The sequence below is a fragment of the Coregonus lavaretus genome, assembly GCF_964263955.1.
Source record: "Coregonus lavaretus genome assembly, chromosome: 12".
Classification (NCBI taxonomy): domain Eukaryota; kingdom Metazoa; phylum Chordata; class Actinopteri; order Salmoniformes; family Salmonidae; genus Coregonus; species Coregonus lavaretus.
This window is the reverse complement of record NC_139999.1, coordinates 12,631,770-12,656,532: the sequence shown is the minus strand read 5'-3', so window position 1 is coordinate 12,656,532 and position 24,763 is coordinate 12,631,770. Positions and strand designations below refer to the sequence as shown.

At 47.6% G+C, this 24,763-nt stretch overlaps 1 protein-coding gene across 2 annotated transcripts in view; it reads right to left on the bottom strand.

Annotated features, from left to right (window-relative positions):
* Nucleotides 1–24,763, bottom strand: part of LOC311138897 (sodium-coupled neutral amino acid transporter 3-like) — a 73,492-nt gene that overhangs the window by 37,483 nt on the left and 11,246 nt on the right. The gene's annotated exons all lie outside the window — the stretch shown is intronic.

The window sequence follows — 24,763 nt, the reverse complement described above, 5'->3', positions numbered from 1 at the left end:
TGATGTCACAAGGCCTGCCAGCTTCTCAGAGCTGAGAACGAGGGGGTTCAAACCACACCCTCTGTTTAGGTCCCATGTAATGTTGTCACACAGACGCTTCTCTCCCACGCCTAGCCTATGTACACAATAAACACCAGCCACACATAACCTACCCAAATAGCACATAACGTGGGAATTTCAGTACTTCAGCATAACATTTCCTAAAGGTTTCCTCATGGTTCTATTTAGTCATGTTCTCAAATTGTTACTAAAAACGTTAAGGAAACTTTCCATAAAAACTACAAGAAAACGTTTGTAACGTTCACAGAACGTCCTAGAATGTTATTTAAAACATATACATTCTGTTCTCAGCATCAACAAAGCTCTCTCTACCCTCCATCTTGTTAAGTGTGTGCAGGTGTGTTGGCCACACCTGATCTCAATGAGTGCTTGTTTCCTTTGAAATGGGGTCTGTTTGAACAGGCTAAAATAAACAGCTTTGTATGCATAAAAAAACATGGCATGCTAGCTCCATCCTGGTGGCACAGTGGACTAATTCCATGGATAGAGAACAGAACACCAATCTCACTGGTTCAAATCTCACTGATGCTGCGTCATAATAAACAAATAATTGTGTTGGGATGATCAATGCTTAAGGAAACGAATTTCCATCTGTACTTGGAGTTCAAAAAAGTTAACTGAAAATAAGCTAACAGTGTAATTAAAAGTCTTATTGAAACATTCAGTGAAAGTTTTAAGTTATAAAAAAAAACTCAAAATAACCTATAATTGCCATATTCAGAGCGTTAATTAAACCTCCCAGGAAACAGATTAAAACATTATCAGAACCTCACTGAAACCTAAAAATAAATGTTCCAAGAACAGGCAAAATGTTCACTTCCGTTCTCAGAATGTTTAAAAAACGTTCTGTTTTACCGGTCAGGTAACGTATTGCTTTGTTCCCAGAACCAATGTGAAACCAAAAACATACGTTCCCACAACTTCCAAGGAACCAAATGTGCTAGCTGGGTAGTGACGTGAATGGAACTATACTGAACAAACATATAAACACAACCTGCAACCATTTCAACGATTTTACTGAGTTATAAGGAAATCAGTCAATTGAAAATAAATTCATTAGGCCCTAATCTATGGATTTCACATGACTGAGAGGGGGCATCATGGTTGGGCCTGGGAGGGCATAGGCCCACCCACTTGGGAGCCAGTCCCACCCACTGGAGAGCCAGGCTCAGCTAATCAGAATGAGTTTTTCCCCACAAAAAGGGCTTTATTACAGACAGAAATACTCCTCCGTTTCATCAGCTGTCTGGGTGGCTGGTCTCAGATGATCCCGCTGGTGAAGAAGCCGTATGTGGAGGTCCTGGGCTGGCATGGTTACACATGGTCTGCGATTGTGAGGCCGGTTGGACGTACTTCCAAATTCTCTAAAACGACGTTGGAGGCAGCTTATGGTAGAGAAATTAACATTACATTCTCTGGCAACAGCTCTGGTGGACATTCCTTCAGTCAGCATGCCAATTGCACTCCCCCTTAAAACTTGAGACATCTGTGGCATTGTATTGTGTGACAGAACTGCAGATTTTAGAATGGCCTTTTATTGTCCCCAGCACAAGGTGCACCTGTGTAATGATCATGCTGTTTAATCAGCTTCTTGATATGTCAGACCTGTCAGGTGGATGGATTATATTGGCAAAGGATAAATGCTCACTAACAGGGATGTAAACAAATTTGTGCACAACATTTTAGAGAAATAAGCTTTTTGTGTGTACGGAACATTTCTGGGATATTTTACTTCAGCTCATGAAACATGGGACCAACACTTTACATGTTGCGTTTATATTTTTGTTCAGTATAGATAATCCTTAAGCTAAGATAGCTGGTCTTGTAACACTAAATGTTTCAGGTTTTGACCATGGACTGAAGGTATGGAGGTCAAGATGAGAGGATGAGTTGGCGGGTAAGGAAACAGAGACGACTATGATAGGCTTTATACGAGCTCTGTCTGAAACGTCAATACTTTAAACGTGCAGAGTAATACTGTATGTGCAGGAGTTAGCTTTTCTGCAGTGATGGTATGATTACTCCCCACTGGGTTGCATGCCCTCAGTGACAACAATTCACCCCATTTCCACTTTCCTCTGTGATCTCAGAGGCTCCCAAGGGGTCAGTTCCACAGGCAGACAATGGGTAGTGTTGTTGTGATGGGAGCAGCTTCCTGGGTGAAAACAGCAGACAACTGCCCCATTGTGTCACCACAACAAGTGTCCCCCTGCCTGCCAGAGTATCTTCAGTCGCAGCTCTCCACACAGCTGTTAATCGATCACCCACAACCACTCCAGTTTCAACAGTAAAATTACAATCTGTGATCAGGGGCATCATGCACCACAAAAATCTGAGGGAGCACAAAGTACGTGAGGATGGCTGGGGGGGTGGTCCAGAGGGTTGACTAGGTCCCCTGTCCGGAAGTTGGAGCAATTAGCATTTTTCAAACACCTGAAACAGCTTTTTCCTGCAATCTAGAGCCATAATCATTATGCTTAATTCTATGTCAAAAATGTGTCTATTTTTCTGCATATCTAAGCATACGTCTTCAGCTGTCTGTATCCTACTGACTGGTGTTTTTTTGTATTTTTTAAGAAACTTAATACGCTTCTTTGCATCTCTGCTAAAATCTGTGTGAAAGATTGAAAGGAATGTGAGTCTTGTTCAGTACATTTAGTTATTACTTGCTTTTCTAAAGTCTACTAACCTTGTCAACAGGCATTCCAGCTAAGATATACTGAATAAAAATATAAACGTAACATGTAAAGTGTTGTTCCCATGTTTCATAAGCTAAAATAAAAGATTGCAGAAATGTTCCATACAAAAAGCTTATTTCTTTCACATTTTGTGCACAAATTTGTTTACATCCCTGTTAGTGAGCATTTCTCCTTTGCCAAGATAATCCATCCACCTGACAGGTGTGGCATATCAAGAAGCTGATTAAACAGCATGATCATTACACAGGTGTACCTTGTGCTGGGGACAATAAAAGGCCATTCTAAAATGTGCAGTTTAGTCACACAACACAATGCCACAGATGTCTCAAGTTCTGAGAGAACGTGCAATTGGCATGCTGACTGCAGGAATGTCCACCAGAGCTGTTGCCAGAGAATTTAATGTTTAATTTCTCAACCATAATACGCCTCCAACGTCGTTTTAGAGATTTTGGCAGTACGTCCAACTGGCCTTCCAACCACGTGTAGACCATGTGTAACCACGCCAGCCCAGGACATCCACATCCGGCTTCTTCACCTGCAGGATCATTTGAGACCAGCCATCCGGACAGCTGATGAAACTGTGGGTTTGCACAACCGAATAATTTTTGCAAAAATTTCAGAAACCGTCTTAGGGAAGCTCATCTGTGTGCTCATCATCCTCACCAGGGTCTTGATCTGACTGCATTTCGGCGTCGTAACCGACTTCAGTGGGCAAATGCTCACCTTTGATGGCCACTGGCACGCTGGAGAAGTGTGCTATTCACGGATGAATCCCGGTTTCAACTGAACCAAGCAGATGGTAAACAGCGTGTATGGCGTCATGTGGGCAAGCAGTTTGCTGATGTCAATGTTGTGAACAGAGTGCCCCATGGTGGCGGTGGGGTTATGGTATGGGCAGGCATAAGCTACGGACAACGAACACAATTTAATTTTATCGAAGGCAATTTGAATGCACAGTGATAACGTGACGAGATCCTGAGGCCCATTGTCGTGCCATTCATCTGCCACCATCACCTCATGTTTCAGCATGATAATGTAAGGCCCCATGTCGCAAGCATCTGTACACAATTCCTGGAAAAATCCATGGACTGCATACTCACCAGACATGTCACCCATTGAGCATGTTTGGGATGCTCTGGATCGACGTGTATGACAGAGTGTTCCAGTTCCCGCCAATATCCAGCAACTTCGTACAGCCATTAAAGAGGAGTGGGACAACATTCCACAGGACACAATCAACAGCCTGATCAACTCTATGCAAAATAGATGTGTCGCGCTGCATGAGGCAAATGGGGGTCACACCAGATACTGACTGGTTTTCTGACGCCCCTACATTTTTTTAAAGGTATCTGTGACTAACAGATGCATATCTGTATCCCCAGTCATGTGAAATCCATAGATTAGGGCCTGATGAATTTATTTCAATTGACTGACTTCCTTACATGAACTGTAACTCAGTAAAATCTTTGAAATGGTTGCATGTTGAGTTTATATTTTTGTTCAGTGTTGTTAGACAAGCTAGCTACTCTAAGTTGATTAATAGCCTGAAATGGCTTCTTGGTTGCTAGGAGATTGAGAAACTATCGGGGCTAGCTAAAGCCAACTTCATAAAATTGCTAGCAGTATTACTAGTATTACTATTACTACTAGTAGTAGTAGTAGTAGTATAGTATTACAGACAAACAAGAAACATATACATACACATATTATATAGATATATATACAGTGAGGGAAAAAAGTATTTGAACCCCTGCTGATTTTGTACGTTTGCCCACTGACAAAGACATGATCAGTCTATAATTTTAATGGTAGGTTTATTTGAACAGTGAGAGACAGAATAACAACAACAAAATCCAGAAAAACGCATGTCAAAAATGTTATAAATTGATTAGCATTTTAATGAGGGAAATAAGTATTTGACCCCTCTGCAAAACATGACTTAGTACTTGGTGGCAAAACCATTGTTGGAAATCACAGATGTCAGACGTTTCTTGTAGTTGGCCACCAGGTTTGCACACATCTCAGGAGGGATTTTGTTCCACTCCTCTTTGCAGATCTTCTCCAAGTCATTAAGGTTTCGAGCCTGACGTTTGGCAACTCGAACCTTCAGCTCCCTCCACAGATTTTCTATGGGATTAAGGTCTGGAGTCTAGCTAGGCCACTCCAGGACCTTAATGTGCTCCTTCTTGAGCCACTCCTTTGTTGCCTTGGCCGTGTGTTTTGGGTCATTGTCATGCTGGAATAACCATCCACGACCCATTTTCAATGCCCTGGCTGAGGGAAGGAGGTTCTCAACCAAGATTTGACGGTACATGGCCCCGTCCATCGTCCCTTTGATGCGGTGAAGTTGTCCTGGCCCCTTAGCAGAAAAACACCCCCAAAGCATAATGTTTCCACCTCCATGTTTGACAGTGGGGATGGTGTTCTTGAGGTCATAGGCAGCATTCCTCCTCCTCCAAACATGGCGAGTTGAGTTGATGCCAAAGAGCTTGATTTTGGTCTTATCTGACTACAACACTTTCACCCAGTTCTCCTCTGAATCATTCAGATGTTCATTGGCAAACTTCAGACGGGCCTGTATATGTGCTTTCTTGAGCAGGGGGACCTTGCGGGCGCTGCAGGATTTCAGTCCTTCACGGCGTAGTGTGTTACCAATTGTTTTCTTGGTGACTATGGTCCCAGCTGCCTTGAGATCATTGACAAGATCCTCCCGTGTAGTTCTGGGCTGATTCCTCACCGTTCTCATGATCATTGCAATGCCACGAGGTGAGATCTTGCATGGAGCCCCAGGCCGAGGGAGATTGACAGTTCTTTTGTGTATCTTCCATTTGAGAATAATCGCACCAACTGTTGTCACCTTCTCACCAAGCTTTTTGGCGATGGTCTTGTAGCCCATTCCAGCCTTGTGTAGGTCTACAATCTTGTCCCTGACATTCTTGGAGAGCTCTTTGGTCTTGGCCATGGTGGAGAGTTTGGAATCTGATTGATTGATTGCTTCTGTGGACAGGTGTCTTTTATACAGGTAACAAACTGAGATTAGGAGCACTCCCTTTAAGAGTGTGCTCCTAATCTCAGCTCGTTACCTGTATAAAAGACACCTGGGAGCCAGAAATCTTTTTGATTGAGAGGGGGTCAAATACTTATTTCCCTCATTAAAATGCAAATCAATTTATAACATTTTTGACATGTGTTTTTCTGGATGTGTTGTTATTCTGTCTCTCACTGTTCAAATAAACCTACCATTAACATTATAGATTGATCATTTCTTTGTCAGTGGGCAAACATACAAAATCAGGGGATCAAATACTTTTTTCCCTCACTGTGTATATATATATATATATATATATATATATATATATATATATATATATATATATATATATATATATATCTATATATATATATAAATATACACTGAGTGTATAAAAAATTAAGAACAACCTGCTCTTTCCATGACATAGACTGACCAGGTGAATCCAGGTGAAAGCTATGACCCCTTACTGATGTCACTTTTGAATGGGCAAGACAAAATATTTAAGTGCCTTTGAACGGGGTACGGTAGTAGGTGCCAGGCGCACCAGTTCGTGTCAAGAACTGCACCGCCGCTGGGTTTTTCACACTCAACAGTTTCCCGTGTGTATCAAGAATGGTCCACCATCGAAATGACATCCCCACAACTTGACACTACTGTGGGAAGCATTGAAGTCAACATGGGCCAGCATCCCTGAGGAACGCTTGACACCTTGTAGAGAATTGAGGCTGTTCTGAGGGCAAAAGGGGAGGGTGCAACTCAATATTAGGAAGGTGTTCCTAATGTTTTGTACACTCAGTGTATATTAAACAGGATACATCTGTGCACGTGCCCCTGTGCCCCCTATGGGCATGACGCCTCTGTCTGTGATTAACATAAGGAAAATGAGCCACCGTGAGGCTCATTGGAGACCTTGAATGTCTCTCAGCGGCTTCTAAATCAGTGTCATATGAGTAAAGGTTCAAATGATTAATTCATTAGAAATCGGAAAGGTTGCAAAAGTTCCATCTTTCATCTGTCCTCTCTGTCTTGGTAGTAGGGCTGACCTCATTTAGTCGACTGGTCGATTGTTTGGTCGATAGGCTGTTGGTCGATAGGCTGTTGGTCGATAGGCTGTTGGTCGATAGGCTGTTGGTCGATAGGCTGTTGGTCGATAGGCTGTTGGTCGATAGGCTGTTGGTCGATAGGCTGTTGGTCGATTGTTTGGTCGATAGGCTGTTGGTCGATAGGCTGTTGGTCGATAGGCTGTTGGTCGATAGGCTGTTGGTCGATAGGCTGTTGGTCGATAGGCTGTTGGTCGATAGGCTGTTGGTCGATAGGCTGTTGGTCGATAGGCTGTTGGTCGATAGGCTGTTGGTCGATAGGCTGTTGGTCGATAGGCTGTTGGTCGATAGGCTGTTGGTCGATAGGCTGTTGGTCGATAGGCTGTTGGTCGATATGCTGTTGGTCGATAGGCTGTTGGTCGATAGGCTGTTGGTCGATAGGCTGTTGGTCGATATGCTGTTGGTCGATAGGCTGTTGGTCGATAGGCTGTTGGTCGATAGGCTGTTGGTCGACCGAGACTTGGATCATGGTGTACAAGACACCTGTCTGATTGGCTCCTGTCTGAGTGGACTGATCCAATGTGGAGGCCGTGGGGATGGTACAGTCCATCAGTCTTAGACGTGCTACTGCAATTGTATATGGATATATTACATAAGAAAAATGGTGCAACACTAATAAAAAGAATATTACTTTATAACAAATGCGCTTTCTCCCACGTTGGATAGTGGTCGCTGTCCGTGGTTCAGAAACACATCAGTGCACTGTTGAATTGGTGCCTTTTCCTAGACCATGTTGCTATGTGCATAATAGCAAAGTGAACCATGCGGCGGAGGCAGCAGCAGAATGAGGAGATGAGAAAACAGCCCTCGCCTTATTGTCTAAGAAAAGTGAGGCGAGAGGAAACCCCAACTTAATTAGGTCTATGCGATGCATACATGTGTCACGTAAAGAGAGCAAGGGTTGAGGGAATAGGGAATGTTTTTCCAAAAAAATGAGGGATTTTGGTAACAGAACTTTTCAGTCAGAAATGGCTGTAATTGTGTTGCAGTTTAAGAAACATGAACAGCGCGATGAACACTTTGATGTTCTGTGGTGGTCGCTGCAGCAGGGAGGAGAGAGATGCTAGTCACAGTCACTTGCTGTTTTTTGTTTTTTAACACAGCGCAGTAAGTCTGAGCCCGGCCCGCCACAATCAAATCAATCGCTGGTCTGACTCCCTCTAGTCATTTGTGTGTCTTAATTATTTAATCAAACAGTGTGCTTAAAGCATCAGACAAGCTCAGTGAATATAGTTGATCTGATTAAAACACATAGGATGTGTCTATATATGGAAAAATACACGTTTAAAAATGTCAACCAATCGATTGGTCAAAAGAACAGACGACTCTTGGTCAACCAATATTGTTTTTTAGTTGGGGACAGCCCTACTTAGTAGACTGCAGGGCTGCCTGGCAGGAGCTGGATCAAGCAGATAGATCCAGGAGTTCTTCTATCAAAGATGATTAAAGACCAGATATAGATATAGATGTAGCTGTGTGTATTTATTCATTGGTACATTTAGGCCTTTATATGGCCCTGGGTGGTGAATGGTGAAATAGAACACTGGCAGGTCACACTTTTTGGAAAATGTGAGTTGGTCAGTTTGGGGTCAAAGAAAAGTAGGGACACTCAGTCGCCTCTAGAGAGTTAGAGAAAAGGGTTCCAAAAGGGTTCTTCAGCTGTCCCCATAGGAGAACCCTTTTTCTTCAAAGGGTTATCCTATGGGGACAGCCAAATAACCCTTTTAGGTTCTAGATAGCACCTTTTTTTCCAAGAGTGTAGAGAGTAACACTTTGAACACACCGACTGCATCATTGCGCAAAATAGTATGCAGCATCATCTAGATATGTGTGCAACAAAAGTTCAACATTCACCTTCTGCTACCATTTCTGTCAACCCGTTTACTCATACACTTTGACGCATACGTTCGATAAATCCAACGTATGCACCACACAGAACACACTGCAACTGCAACTGCAACGCAATGCTGCAAGGCAAACACAGCGTTCCATTGGAAATTATTGTACTTCTGGTGTACCAAAACGCAATGACGCAGTCGGTGTGTTCAAAGCGTTGGAGACCGACAAAGAGAGACACACACAGAAATACACACAGACTATATCCCTTATGGGTGAGAAATAGTCCACGGAAAGTGTTGTCCTAAGATCTCCCACAATAATAGTATATTGCTTCTGCTGTGAGTTGCTAGGCCACTTTAGTGTCTGAGGGGACAGAAATAACATTATAGTCGAGTTCAAGATATATTAACCTAATACATAAAAAATTATGGCACAGACATACATTCCAATTACCTAAATATCATAATCTTTGATATTAAAGCAATGTTTATTATCCGATCTGTCAGTCTGAATTTGTTTCAGAATGTTTCACTGTATCGCAAACCTCTGTAGACTCTGTCTGCGGTCTCTCTTCCTCTGCACATTTAGCCCCTAGTCTCTGTATGGCCACTGTGCATTTCCTGTCTCTATACTTTATTTGGCTCTCACACTGTACATTTCCTGTCTCTATACTTTATTTGGCTCTCACACTGTGCAGTTCCTGTCTCTATACTCTATTTGGCTCTCACACTGTGCATTTCCTGTCTCTTTACTTTATTTGGCTCTCACACTGTGCATTTCCTGTCTCTATACTTTATTTGGCTCTCACACTGTGCATTTCCTGTCTCTATACTTTATTTGGCTCTCATTCACTACTCTCATTCACTTCTTCAATTTTCTCTGGCTACAGACAAAGTTCTCAGGCCCAATTGAGTTTATTTCCCAACATAAACACTGTATGAAATAAAAATGATCTGATTGGATAAGGGTGATAAGATCCCAGTATTTATTACCATTGTACTAATGGAGTAGTGTCCACTCTTTACAACTCTTTGCAGCACTGACTTTGCTGATAACTACTTTATTGAGGAAAAATGTACTTACTATGACTGTGATATTTGGTTGTCTCACCTAGCTATCTTAAGATGAACTGTATGTCGCTCTGGATAAGATCGTCTGCTAAATGACTAAAATGTCAAATATTTCAAATGTATGCCTGTGCCATAGGCTTCTATGAATCAGATTCAATCATGTTGTCTGTTGTCCCATTGGATTTGGTGAATTGTTCCCAGAAAGCCCTGCACTCTAGAGTACAAGTATGACAGAAAATGAACGCACATGGAATCATTATGTGTGTATTTATAGGACAGCTGGCTCTACAACCTGTCCATGTGATTCACTTTCAGTAGGGTAGCAGGTAGCCTAGTGGTTAAGAGCATTTGGCCTAGTAACCGAAAGGTTGCTGGTTTGAATCCCTGAGCCGACTAGGTGAAAAATCTGTCGATGTGTCCTTGAGCAAGGCACTTAACTCTAATTTCTCCCGTAAGTTGCTCTGGATAAGAGTGTCTACTAAAATGTAAATGTACTCTTGTTACGGAGAAGGGTCCACAGGGTCTTGTTACGGAGAAGGGTCCACAGGTAAGACATCTTTACACGCACACTTCTTTCCATATTGGTATATTTATTGTAGGTTGTCATGACCCAGTATTTTAACTGTACCGTATGTGTCACTGTGCTATTTGCTTCCTTACTCAGTGCCAATCCACATGCCAGCTGCTCCTGAGAGCATGGCAACTGACCTACAGCTGACATCCGTAGCCCCACCCAACCCAACACACAAACCAGGATTCACTAGGATCCAAATGGAAGCAAAAACGGCTGAAACAGGACTAGCTCGTTTTCGTTGCAAAACGTTTGCTACAGTTTGCTAGTGTCCCCTAATGAACACACCCCAGACATCCCTGAGTTTCTTCCTGTGAATCAGGGGGGAAGTGAAGGTGAGTGGGCACCATTAGTGACCGTGGGTGTCTTTCCGTCTTTACACCAGAGTCAACATAGTTAATCAGCCAGTATTGACCTGCTCTGGTGCCACACAGAGCCATATGGGAGGTTAACAAACATTTAATCAGCAGCAGCCCCCTGCCTGGCTCTCTTGCAGCTGCTGCTGCCCCTGGGAGAGGAACAGAGGGATGGGTGTGTATACAGTACCACACCATGTACCACATCCGATTCTGGAGGGGTGTGCAAACATTACCACACCTCCTTACCCTTCCAAATAAAATATACAGTACCAGTCAAAAGTTGACACACCTACTCGTTACAGGGTTTTTCTTTATTTTTACTATTTTCAACATTGTAGAATAATAGTGAAGATGTCAAAACTTTGAAATAACACATATGGAATCATGTAGTAACCAAAAAAGTGTTAAACAAATCTAAATATATTTGAGATTCTTCAAAGTAGCCACCCTTTGCCTTGATGACAGCTTTGCACACGCTTGGCATTCTCTCAACCAGCTTCATGAGGTAGTCACCTGGAATGCATTTCAATTAACAGGTGTGCCTTCTTAAAAGTTAATTTGTGAAATGTATTTCCTTCTTAAAGCGTTTGAGCCAATCAGTTGTGTTGTGACAAGGTAGGGGTGGTATACAGATGATAGCCCTATTTGGTAAAATACCAAGTCCATATTATGGCAAGAACAGCTCAAATAAGCAAAGAGAAACAACAGTCCATCAATACTTTAAGACATGAAGGTCAGTCAGTACGGAACATTTCAAGAACTTTGAAAGTTTCTTCAAGTTCAGTTGCAAAAAACATCAAGCTGTCATGGGCCTCTCACTCCACCGGGTTACCACCTTAATTTTCTTCCACTCTGCTCACCACTCTCTCTACTCAGCCTAACTAGCTCCACCTGTCCCTGCTCTGCTCTGCTCTAATTACTCTGCCAGCTGCGCTGCATTACCCACTACCTCTCCCAGTATTTAAGGCCCTGTCTTTCAGCTCTCCGGTGTCAGATCGTCTGCAAAGCTCACACCCGGAACCTGTTTGCTCGCGCTTCTGGCTCACCCTGGTTTTGTGACCCCGGACCTGCCTGTTTTTTGGATACTCTTCTGCCTCAGGAGATCCAGACCTGCTTCTGCCATTACGACTCCTGACTACTCTTCAATCCCGGTAACTCTGACCAGCCTTCTGCCTTGCTACTACGTATTTTGGATTTCCCTTGAACTGTACTGCTGCCTGGTTTCATTCCGCCCTGTTGTGTCTGTGTCTCCCCCCCCCAGGACTTCTGGACCACCCACCACCGGCTTCATAGGACGCATCGCTGCCACTGGGGGGGGCACAGACCCAGCGCATTGGACGGGATCCCTGTTACCCCTGGAGCCTTCATTCACTCCCTACTTCCCTTTTCCCTTAAGTTTAATAAACTTTCTGGTGTGACGCAATTGTGGTCCTCTGGTCGTCTGTCTGAACCGTGACAGTACGATCTGACCATTATGGACTCAGCGCACACTTTCCCCGACATGGAAACCGATGAGCATGAGCAGCAGTTCCAGCAGCAGCAACAACAACTCGCCATGATCATTCAACTCCTCACCAACCTTACCCCAGCCAGTCTGCCCACCAGCCCAGCCCCCGAGTTACCTGCCCCGGTCATTGCAGCCGCTGCTCCGGAACCCAAGATTGGAAACCCCGAGCGGTTCAACGGCGATTCAACCCAGGTCCGGCCATTCCTGACTAGCTGCCGACTTCAGTTCTCCTTGCAGCCAAGGACCTTCGCCACGGAGGGGGCTAAAGTTGGGTATGCCATCACTCACCTGACGGGCCGAGCTCGACTCTGGGGAACAGCAGAGTTCGAACGTCAAACCCCCGCATGTGCAACCTTCGACCTGTTTGCTGAGGAGATGCTGAAGGTGTTTGACCTGGATTCACCCACCGCAGAGGCGTCTCGTGAACTGTTCAGTATTCGACAAGGCAGACGTACAGTCGCAGACCATTCCATCGACTTCCGAACCCTGGCTAGACGAAGTTCTTGGAACACACCATCGTTGGTGGACGCGTTCTTCCATAGTTTGGCTGACTATATCAAGGACGAGTTGGTCTCCCATGAACTGCCTTCCACTCTTGATGAAGCCATCGCACTGACTGTCAGGATCGACAGAAGGATACAGACCCGTCGTCGTGAGAGGGGGCGCCAAGGTCCACCTACTACCGGCATTCGGAGAGATCCGACTGGGCTCCTGTCATCTACTGCCACTCACCCAGGTCAGCTTGATCAGTCTGAGCCTATGGAGATTGGGCGAGCCTCCCTCACTCCTGCAGAGCGCCAGCGCCGCTTCACCTCAAACCTCTGCCTCTATTGTGGAGGTGATGGACATCGTGTGGTAACCTGCCCTTTAAAGGGCCGAAGCTCACCGGGCATAGGGGGAGTCCGGTTGAGTTCAATGACCATCCAGTCCTCCGACCGCAAACCCCTGCTGCAAGTTCACCTCCGCCTCTCTGACTCAACTCACACCCTGGCTGCTCTGGTGGATTCTGGCGCCGAAGCCAACATAATGGACATCAAGCTGGCACGCCAACTGGGACTGGAGAACCTCCGTTTGACACCTCCTATTCCTGCCCGGGCACTGGACGGACACTTACTCGGATCGGTCACTCATGTCACGGCCCCGGTCTCGATGGGTCTGTCCGGAAACCATCAAGAAACTATCCAGTTTCACCTGCTCCCCTCTCCAGGCCAACCCCTCATCCTGGGTTACCCATGGCTCCGCCGGCACAACCCTCAGCTCGACTGGGTGACCGGGGTGATCAGGGAGTGGGGAGAGGACTGCCACCGAACCTGCCTGCTTGCTGCCGCACTACCCCCTCGGCCAGTACCTACTAACTCCGCTCCTGACCTCTCCAATGTCCCAGAATGCTACCATGGTCTCAGAGAGGTGTTTAACAAAGCAAGAGCCACATCTCTGCCCCCTCACCGACCGTACGACTGTGCCATCGACCTCCTCCCTGGAACAGCTCCTCCAAGGGGTCGTCTTTATTCGTTGTCTGCTCCTGAAAGAAAGTCCATGGAGGACTACATCAATGGCTCTCTGTCCGCAGGATTAATCCGTTCATCTTCATCTCCTGCTGGTGCTGGCTTCTTCTTTGTGGGGAAGAAGGACGGATCTCTTCGCCCCTGCATCGACTACAGGGGACTCAACGACATCACAGTGAAAAACCGTTACCCTCTGCCTCTGCTCACCTCTGCTTTTGAGTTGCTCCAGGGAGCCACTGTTTTTACCAAGTTGGATCTCAGAAACGCTTACCACCTAGTGCGGATCCGGGAGGGAGATGAATGGAAAACCGCATTCAATACACCAACAGGCCACTACGAGTATCTGGTTATGCCTTTTGGCCTCACCAATGCTCCTGCTGTGTTCCAGGCTCTAGTGAATGATGTACTGCGGGACATGTTAAACAAGTTTGTCTTCGTTTACCTGGATGACATCTTAATCTACTCCAGAAACCTGTCTGAACACACCCGCCATGTCCAGCAAGTCCTTCATCGTCTTCTGGAGAATTCCCTCTACGCCAAGGCAGAGAAATGTGAGTTTCACGTCAAGACAGTGGCCTTCCTGGGGTACATAGTGGCAGAGGGAAGTATCCAAATGGATCCTGCCAAAGTATCAGCAGTCACTTCATGGCCAGTTCCGGAGAACAGAAAGAAGCTGCAACAGTTTCTGGGGTTTGCTAACTTCTATAGGAAGTTTATCCGGAACTACAGTACCGTTGCTGCCCCTCTCACTGCTCTAACCAGCACCAAGCAACCCTTCACCTGGACCCCAGCAGCCGACAAAGCCTTCAGTACCCTCAAGGTGAGGTTCACCTCCGCTCCCATCCTCCAGATGCCTGATGTGGACCGGCAATTCATTGTGGAGGTGGACGCCTCGGATGTGGGAGTTGGTGCTGTGATTTCTCAGTGGGCTGCGGAGGATAGGAAGCTCCATCCCTGTGCCTTTTTCTCACGTCGGTTGTCCCCCTCTGAGTGCAATTACGACATAGGGAACCGTGAGCTGCTGGCTGTGAAGCTTGCCTTGGAGGAGTGGCGTCACTGGCTGGAGGGGTCCACCATTCCATTTCTCGTTTGGACCGATCATAAGAACTTGGAGTACATCCGCACGGCCAAACGGTTGAACTCCAGGCAGTCCCGCTGGGCCCTGTTCTTCACCAGGTTTAATTTCACTCTGTCATACCGGCCTGGATCACGCAACACCAAGCCAGACGCCCTCTCCCGTCAATTCCAGAAGGATGACACCCCCTCCAAGGACCCTGTGTCGATTCTGCCAAGTCCCTGCATCGTTGCAGCTCTGACCTGGGCTGTTGAGGAACAGGTGCTGGAGGCTCTCCGTAACCAGCCAGGTCCCAGCACTTGCCCAGCTGACCGCCTTTTTGTCCCCGAAGACCTGAGGTCCCAGGTCGTTCAGTGGGGACATGACTCCCGCCTAGCTTGTCACCCTGGCTCCACCCGCACTTACAACCTGCTCGCCCAGAGGTTCTGGTGGCCCTCTCTGAGGAAGGATGTACGGGAATTCGTCCAAGCCTGCCCCATCTGCAACCAACACAAGTCGTCCTGCCAGCCCCCAGCCGGATTGCTGCAGCCCCTGCCTGTGCCCAGACGTCCCTGGTCTCACATCGCCCTTGACTTTGTCACGGGGCTGCCCCCTTCAAGTGGCATGACCGTCATTCTCACCATCGTTGACCGTTTCAGCAAGATGGCACACTTCATTCCCCTCCCCAAGCTCCCAACCGCCAAGGAGACCGCCCAGGTGGTCCTGGAACACGTCTTCCGGATCCACGGACTGCCAAAGGATGTAGTTTCTGACCGTGGTCCACAATTCTCCTCCGCTTTTTGGAAGGAGTTCTGTCACCTGCTGGGAGCCACAGTCAGTCTGACTTCCGGATTCCATCCCCAATCCAATGGGCAGTCAGAGCGGGCTAATCAGGAGCTCGAGAAGGCACTGCGATGCATGACTTCACGCAACCCCCACTCCTGGTCGCAGCAATTGACATGGGTGGAGTACGCACACAATTCTCTGACCTGCTCTGCCATCGGTATGTCCCCTTTCCAATGTGTTTATGGATACCAGCCTCCTCTATTTGCCAGCCAGGAGGAGGAGGTTACTTGCCCATCTGCACTTGCTTTTGCCCGTCGATGTCGCCGCACCTGGTCACAAGCCCGAGCCACACTCCTCAGATCCGTTGCCAGCTACACTACCGGGGCCAACCGTCGGAGAATTCCTGCTCCCACCTACCATGTTGGTCAAAGGGTGTGGTTGTCATCGAAGAACCTGCCACTCAGGGTGGAGTCGCAGAAGCTGGCACCTCGGTTCATTGGCCCATTCCCTATCATAAGAGTGATTAGCCCAACTGCTGTCCGGCTCCAACTGCCTAATTCCCTGAGGGTGCACCCCACTTTCCATGTGTCTAAGATTAAGCCCATCCATGAGAGTCCGCTGGTCCCTGCTGCGCCTGGTCCTCCTCCTCCACGGCTCGTCGATGGTGGTCTGGTTTACACCGTCCGCCGCCTGCTTCGGTCCAGACGGAGGGGTAGGGGTCTCCAGTACCTCATTGACTGGGAGGGCTATGGACCTGAGGAAAGGACCTGGGTGCCAGCTAGTCGGATTGTGGATAGGACTCTCATCACCGCTTTCCACCAACGGCATCCTGATCAACCTGCAATCCGTAGGGGCCGCCCCAGAGGGGTCCCTAACCGTCCGGCCCGCTCGGCTTCCTGTCCTGTGCCTGATCCTGTCTCGGGACCTGTCCCATCTCCCGACCACGGCCCTCCGGCTTCCTCCGAGGATGAGGACGTTCACTCGGACCGTTCGGAGGAGTTCTAGCCCTCCTCCGGCTCCCCTCCTCCCGCCCGGCGTGGTGTTGCTCTTGGGACTTCTGGGGCCGTCCCTTGGGGGGGGGGTTCTGTCATGGGCCTCTCACTCCACCGGGTTACCACCTTAATTTTCTTCCACTCTGCTCACCACTCTCTCTACTCAGCCTAACTAGCTCCACCTGTCCCTGCTCTGCTCTGCTCTAATTACTCTGCCAGCTGCGCTGCATTACCCACTACCTCTCCCAGTATTTAAGGCCCTGTCTTTCAGCTCTCCGGTGTCAGATCGTCTGCAAAGCTCACACCCGGAACCTGTTTGCTCGCGCTTCTGGCTCACCCTGGTTTTGTGACCCCGGACCTGCCTGTTTTTTGGATACTCTTCTGCCTCAGGAGATCCAGACCTGCTTCTGCCATTACGACTCCTGACTACTCTTCAATCCCGGTAACTCTGACCAGCCTTCTGCCTTGCTACTACGTATTTTGGATTTCCCTTGAACTGTACTGCTGCCTGGTTTCATTCCGCCCTATTGTGTCTGTGTCTCCCCCCCCCAGGACTTCTGGACCACCCACCACCGGCTTCATAGGACGCATCGCTGCCACTGGGGGGGGCACAGACCCAGCGCATTGGACGGGATCCCTGTTACCCCTGGAGCCTTCATTCACTCCCTACTTCCCTTTTCCCTTAAGTTTAATAAACTTTCTGGTGTGACGCAATTGTGGTCCTCTGGTCGTCTGTCTGAACCGTGACACAAGCGCTATGATGAAACTGGCTCTCATGAGGACCGCCACAGGAAAGGAAGACCCAGAGTTACCTCTGCTGCAGAGGACAAGTTCTTTAGAGTTAACTGCGCCTCAGATTGCAGCCTAAATAAGTAAGTAACAGACACATCTCAATATCAACTGTTAAGAGGAGACTGTGTGAATCAGGGCTTCTTTGTCAAATTGCTGCAAAGAAACCACTACTAAAGGACACCAATAAGAAGAAGAGACTTGCTTGGGCCAAGAAACACGAGCAATGGACATTAGACCGGTGGAAATCTGTCCTTTGGTCTGGAGTCAAAATTTGAGATTTTTGGTTCCAACCGCCGTGTCTTTGTGAGTCGCAGAGTAGGTGAACGGATGATCTCCGCATGTGTGGTTCCCACCGTGAAGCATGGAGGAGGAGATGTAATGGTGTGGGGGTGCTTTGCTGGTGACACTGTCTGTGATTTATTTAGAATTCAAGGCACACTTGACCAGCATGGCTACCACAGCATTCTGCAGCGATACACCATCCCATCTGGTTTGGGCTTAGTGGGACTGTCATTTGTTTTTCAACAGGACAATGACCCAACACACCTCCAGGCTGTGTAAGGGCTATTTTACCAAGAAGGAGAGTGATGGAGTGCTGTATCAGATGACCTGGCCTCCACAATCACCCGACCTCAACCCAATTGAGATGGTTTGGGATGAGTTGGACCGCAGAGTGAAGGAAAAGCAGCCAACAAGTGCTCAGCATATGTGGGAACTCCTTCAAGACTGTTGGAAAAGCATTCCTCATGAAGCTGGTTGAGAGAATGCCAAGAGTGTGCAAAGCTGTCATCAAGGCAAAGGGTGGCTACTTTGAATAATCTAAAATAAAGAAAAACCCTTGAATGAGTTGGTGTGTCCAAACTTTTGACTGGTACTGTATATATTGTTTTATTTGACCAAGACGGGCGCCGACAGAAAGATGCAGCGAGAGCGAAACAGCACCCCTCTTTCTCAGTATGAGTTGCCCATGTAACTGATGCTGTCTGGTCAAAAAGACAATCCCCCTCAGATACATGGGCTACACATTGTAAGACAGAGGGCCGCTGTTTCGCTCGCTCGGTTGCTTTCTCCGGTGAGATAGTTTCAGCGACTTGTGAATTGAATGAAAGTTGGCTGGTGCACAGTGCACCTGTTTGAATGCTGGAATTATTTTGGACGAACGTGAGGATGTAATCTACTTTTTGAATAGGTGGCGTGTCCAATAGGCTAATAAGCTAAGCTTCACCTAAAGTCAATTTAAATACATTTACCAAAATTATACATTTACTCCTGTCTATACAGAAATAAATAAAATAATTCAAAGTACTTCACCAGAAAGCAAGACTTAGGTACAGAGGATCATTAGCTAATGTTGTTTCAAATCACAATTCCTATTAGGAAGCCCCAAGGCAACAGGCCTAGCTGATTATCGAGTTGCGGCTGTCAGTGAAAAGCATATAAAGTATGTGTGAAGATAATGTGTCTTGAGTATAATAATTTAAAATGTTGAGACAAGAAGAAGGGGAGGGGTGTGTGGTGAAGATATAGGCGAGTCTTCACTCCAGAATGCATGTGCTCGGCTCTCCAGAATGCATGTGCTCAGCTCTCCAGAATGCATGTGCTCAGCTCTCCAGAATGCATGTGCTCAGCTCTCCAGAATGCGCTCAGCTCTCCAGAATGCATGTGCTCAGCTCTCCAGAATGCATGTGCTCAGCTCTCCAGAATGCATGTGCTCAGCTCTCCAGAATGCATGTGCTCAGCTCTCCAGAATGCATGTGCTCAGCTCTCCAGAATGCGCTCAGCTCTCCAGAATGCATGTGCTCAGCTCTCCAGAATGCATGTGCTCAGCTCTCCAGAATGCATGTGCTCAGCTCTCCAGAATGCATGTGCTCAGCTCTCCAGAATGCATGTGCTCAGCTCTCCAGAATGCGCTCAGCTCTCCAGAATGCATGTACTCAGCTCTCCAGAATGCATGTGCTCAGCTCTCCAGAATGCATGTGCTCAGCTCTCCAGAATGCATGTGCTCAGCTCTCCAGAATGCATGTGCTCAGCTCTCCAGAATGCATGTGCTCAGCTCTCCAGAATGCATGTGCTCAGCTCTCCAGAATGCGCTCAGCTGTCTCCCGCCAATTCTTGCACATTCACTGTTTCATTGTGTGCATTGTTTGCAACCTTTGATTGTTTATTTTTATCAATTCCCCATTTCATATGTCACCAGTAGTAAATGGATCGTTAATCCCAGTCATTTGGTGACATTAATGCATGTATTAAATAGTAATTCACCATTCCCAGAGTGGAAACATTGTTTGCGGAGTTCACAACCTGCTACACTTGTGAGAAACAAGTTGGGGTTTATTTCATAACCATCATTTATGAGTTACAGTATGTAATTTTTTTCAAAATCTTGGTTACGTGCCTTGCACATTGACAGATTTTTCATGTAAGTGATTCAAATCAGCAACCTTTCAGTTATTGGCCCAACACTCTTAAACGCTAGGCTACCTGCGGTCCAAATGTACAAAAGTGCCCATTTGGGGATGTCCAATTTCTGATTGTCTTAAAGGACAACTCCACCCAAAAACTATATTTTGGTATTTGTCTCATTAGTCCATTGTTGATATAGTCTCAAAATGTTTTGCATGTCAGCAATCAAGTTTTCAAGATATATAACTTTAACTTATAACTTTTAATCAAATGTTTTTTGTGTGTTTAAAAATAGTCATGTTAAAATATATTATATTACACATTTAGTAATGACAGAATGCATTTTAAACTTCACACCAGTAACACTTTTGTATAATCAATACAATTATTTTATCGATAAGTGGGGAAAACAGTGCTTGTGGTTGTGATAAGAACACCAAAGCAAACCAAAGTCGGCATTAACGATAAGTAATAAAATAAAGACGGCCCTTCTAAAAGCCGATTTCACACCACAGCCTGCTGAATTCACAAGATAACTTTTCTTTCATTTGGATTTCGGCACAAATGAAAATGTGGCACTGACTCGCCCATGGATTGATGTTTCAGCATTGTCTCAATGAAGAGTTCAGCATTCACTAGCCACGTGCAACATAAATGAGCAGTTACAAACCTGCTAGAGTTAGCAGCAGGCGGACGAGCAATATCCACCGCCGTAGTACGGATGGAGCCTGAGCTGGAATGTGAAACTAACTGAAGATGGTTAGCTTTAGAAAACCCTGAGTAGATCTAGCTTGCTTCGTCGGATACCCCTCTGGCATGAGGTGAGTTGAAACAGCCTGAGTGCTGTCATTAATCGAGCACGGAGCCGGGGCTGAGTGGGCAATGAGCACATGTGGATGGATGAGGAGATGCACACTGCCCAGGCCGTGTGTCAGGAGCAGCCACCACGAGGTGCCAGCCCAGAGAGCCTGGCAGTGCCTGCTCCTCACCCTCCTCAGCCACGTACCCGCTGAGTGCTCAGAGACAAAGGGACACATGATCACTTTCCCTCCTGCCTGGCAGCCCTCTGAATGGGATGGGACCCTCTGCAGTCCACCTCGGCAAAGTTGACAACAGGGTGTGTGTGTGTGTGTGTGGGAGGGGGTATTCTCTCTCTCGAGGCAGAAGCAGGTTATGCAGCCAACAGCTAAAAAAAACATGAACTCATACTTAACATTTGCTTTGACATGATGACATGATCACTTGTGTAATGTGGCTTGTGATTACTTGCGTAATGTTAACCAGCAATATAATGCCAATATAAAATATTTGGCATAATTTGTGTGATGATCATTTGTGGGGCAAAATGTTCTAGTGTGGATTGCATCTCTTCCTCTCTAGATGAACCTTGGCTGTCTGTAATGTACTTTTCCCCACAGCAGTTTGTTCGTAGTTGTTCGCTAGTTTGTTACCTTGTATTTCAGAGAGAGTGGAACAAAAATGTTTTCCACCTATAGAACTGAGATTAATGCTGTAGAAGTTTCACCCACCATTTCAGATTGATCCTCCATCCCATTCTCACACTACCAGGGCTTGTGCCTCCCAACCTGGAAACATGAGCTGAACACTGAGAATGTTTTATTGTCACATACACCTGATAGGTGCAGTGAAATGTGTTGTTTTACAGGGTCAGCCATAGTAGTACGGCGCCCCTGGAGCAAATTAGGGTTATGTTTTTTCAGATTCTTCACCTTGTCGGCTCGGCTATTCAAACCAGCCAGTTACTGGCCCAACAGTCTAACGGCTAGGCTACCTGCCGCCTTAAAAGTGTGCATGGAGATACATAAATAGAGAACACAGCCAAGTGGACTGGATCCAACGACTGTGTGACAGGATTGGGGTGCCACTTGGCCATGGGCAGTCAGTCAGTCCACGTTGGGATATAGAGCCGATAATCTCAAACGCAGCTGTTCTTCTCAGTTACACGTCTCATCAGATTCTGTCACGTCAGGCGTCAATCATAATAGCTTGCGGGAAACCATTGAAATGTACCGAAGCCGGGGTGACATGATATTTCATATGTAACCCAGTGATCCCACTGTAATGGAAAACCATGATAGCTGTGGTACATTCCATAGACCATTCCATAGCATGGTGTAATAACACACCCCTAATAGGTGATGGCTGTAGTAGCTTTGTGACAACACACTGGTGTAGAATGTGACGTCTACACACAGAAGGTTAGTCAAGGTTAAGCGTCATAAGAAGAGCTCTAGAATATGGTGGGTGCCAGTCACTTCAGCAATGCTAACAGAGTTACACAGATACTTTTCACCTTCTAAAACCTGATCCAACCAGACAGACAAAGGAGGAGTGCACTACAAAAGTGTTCTACCCCCTGTCCTCAAACCAAGCAAACACGCAGTGCAACCAGAGCATTTTCAAACCTGCTAAAAACCCAACATGTGAAAATGGTTTTACGCAAATGAACCACTCCCTTTCCAACCCTGGTTAAGCAAAGCCAACACAAACCATTTGGTGATGCAAACTCTCTACCTCCCTCCTCTCTGATTCTGGTATAGAGCCAAAACCAATTTTGTAGGCACAAAAAAAACATGCTTTCCAGCAGTGTAATAATGAGTCAAAGTATAAATCAGTCTTAAGGAGTTGTGAGGGGAAAAATGTAAATTTTTTGAGGCAACAGGGACTAAATGTTGACTTACTGCAAAGTGAGTCATTAACCTACACTCTTAGAAAAAAGGGTTCCAATGTCACGATCGTTATACGGAGTAGACCAATGCGCAGCGTTAGTTGCAAACATACTTAAACTTTATTATCATTAGTGATAATATAAACAACAAACGAAACGTGCAGTCCTACGGTTTACACAACCAACACGGAAACAAACCAAACGGAAACAAGATCCCACAAACACTAAGGGAAACAGACTGTTTAAATATGGCTCCCAATCAGAGACAACCAGCAACAGCTGACACTCGTTGCCTCTGATTGGGAGCCACTCAGGCCAACATAGAAATACAACAACTAGAACTCCCACACAGAACATAAACATATAGAATTTACACACCCTGGCTCAACATATAGAGTCCCCAGAGCCAGGGTGTGACAGTACCCCCCCCCCCAAAGGCGCGGACTGCGACCGCGCCTGAACATAAACAAACCAGGGGAGGGCTGGGTGGGCATTCCTCCTCGGAGGCGGTTCCGGCTCCGGGCTAGACCACCACCCTCCAATAATCCCCCCGTAGCGCCCCTGGTCCGGTCTGGCCCCGCTGGCTGGAGCTGAACTGGACATCGTAGGAGCGGATAGCTTCAGCTCCGGTGTGGAGCAGCTGACCGGTACCTGACCAGGCACCGGTGACCCAGGCACGGGTTGTGCCGGACTGACGACGCACCCCCTGGCTTGGTGCGTGGAGCAGGAACGGGCCGGACCGGGCTGACGATGCGCACCCCTGGCTTGGTGCGTGGAGCAGCTACGGGCCAGACCGGGCTGACGATACGCACCCCTGGCTTGGTACGTGGAGCCGGACCGGGCCTTACCAGGCTGACGACTCGCACCCCTGGCTTGGTGCGTGGAGCAGCAACGGGCCGGACCGGGCTGACGATGCGCACCCCTGGCTTGGTGCGTGGAGCCGGAACGGGCCTTACCGGGCTGACGACTCGCACCCCTGGCTTGGTGCGTGGAGCAGCAACGGGCCGGACCGGGCTGACGATGCGCACCCCTGGCTTGGTGCGTGGAGCCGGAACGGGCCTTACCGGGCTGACGACTCGCACCCCTGGCTTGGTGCGTGGAGCAGGAACGGGCCTTACCAGGCTGACGTCTCGCACCCCTGGCTTGGTGCGAGTAGCAGGAACAGGCCGGGCCGGGCTGGCGACGCGCACCGTAGGTTTGGTGCGAGTGGCAGGAACAGGCCGGGCCGGGCTGGCGACGCGCACCCCTGGCTTGGTGCGTGGAGCAGGAACAGGCCGGGCCGGGCTGGCGACGCACACCGTAGGCTTGGTGCGAGTGGCAGGAACAGGCCGGGCCGGGCTGGCGACGCGCACCGTAGGCTTGGTGCGAAGGGCAGGAACAGGCCGGGCCGGGCTGGCGACGCGCACCGTAGGCTTGGTGCGAGTGGCAGGAACAGGCCGGGCCGGGCTGGCGACGCGCACCGTAGGCTTGGTGCGAGTGGCAGGAACAGGCCGGGCCGGGCTGGCGACGCGCACCGTAGGCTTGGTGCGAGGGGCAGGGACAGGCCGGACCGTACTGGGAACACACACCACTGGCCTTAAACGGGGATCAGGAACGGGCCGGACCGGACTGGCAATACACCTCAGTACCTCTCGCCGCGCCTCTACATCTTCCTTCCCTCTTCTCACCAATGGCTCCCGTAACCTGGTGGCCTTCTGAATTCGCCCCTTATCTGCCTCCAGCAGCCCCGTCGTCCATGCCATGTGCCCCCCCCTAAAAAATGTTTGGGGTTGCCTCTCGTCCGTCCGACGACGACACTGTTGACGCCGTTGCTCCTCTCTCCGTCGCGCCTCTACCGTCTCACTCCATGGACGGCGATCCATCCCGGCCTGGATTTCCTCCCAGGTCCAGGACCCCTGCCCGTCCAATATTTGCTCCCACGTCCAGGCTGCCTGCTCCTGGACACGCTGCTTGGTCCTGGTATTGTGGGATCTTGTTTCCGTTTGGTTTGTTTCTGTGTTAACCGTAGGACTGCACGTTTCGTTTATTGTTTTGTTGTTATATTATCACTAACGATAATAAAGTTAAGTATGTTCGCAACTAACGCTGCGCATTGGTCTACTCTCTACGACGATCGTGACATCCAAAAGGGTTCTTCGGCTGTCCCCATAGGATAACCCTTTTTGGCTCCAGGTAGAACCCTTTTTGGTTCCAGGTAAGAAAGGAAAGGGTTCTATATGGAACCAAATAGGGTTCTTCAAAGGGTTCTCCTATGGGGACAGCCGAAGAACCCTTTTAGGTTCTAGATAGCACCTTTTTTTCTA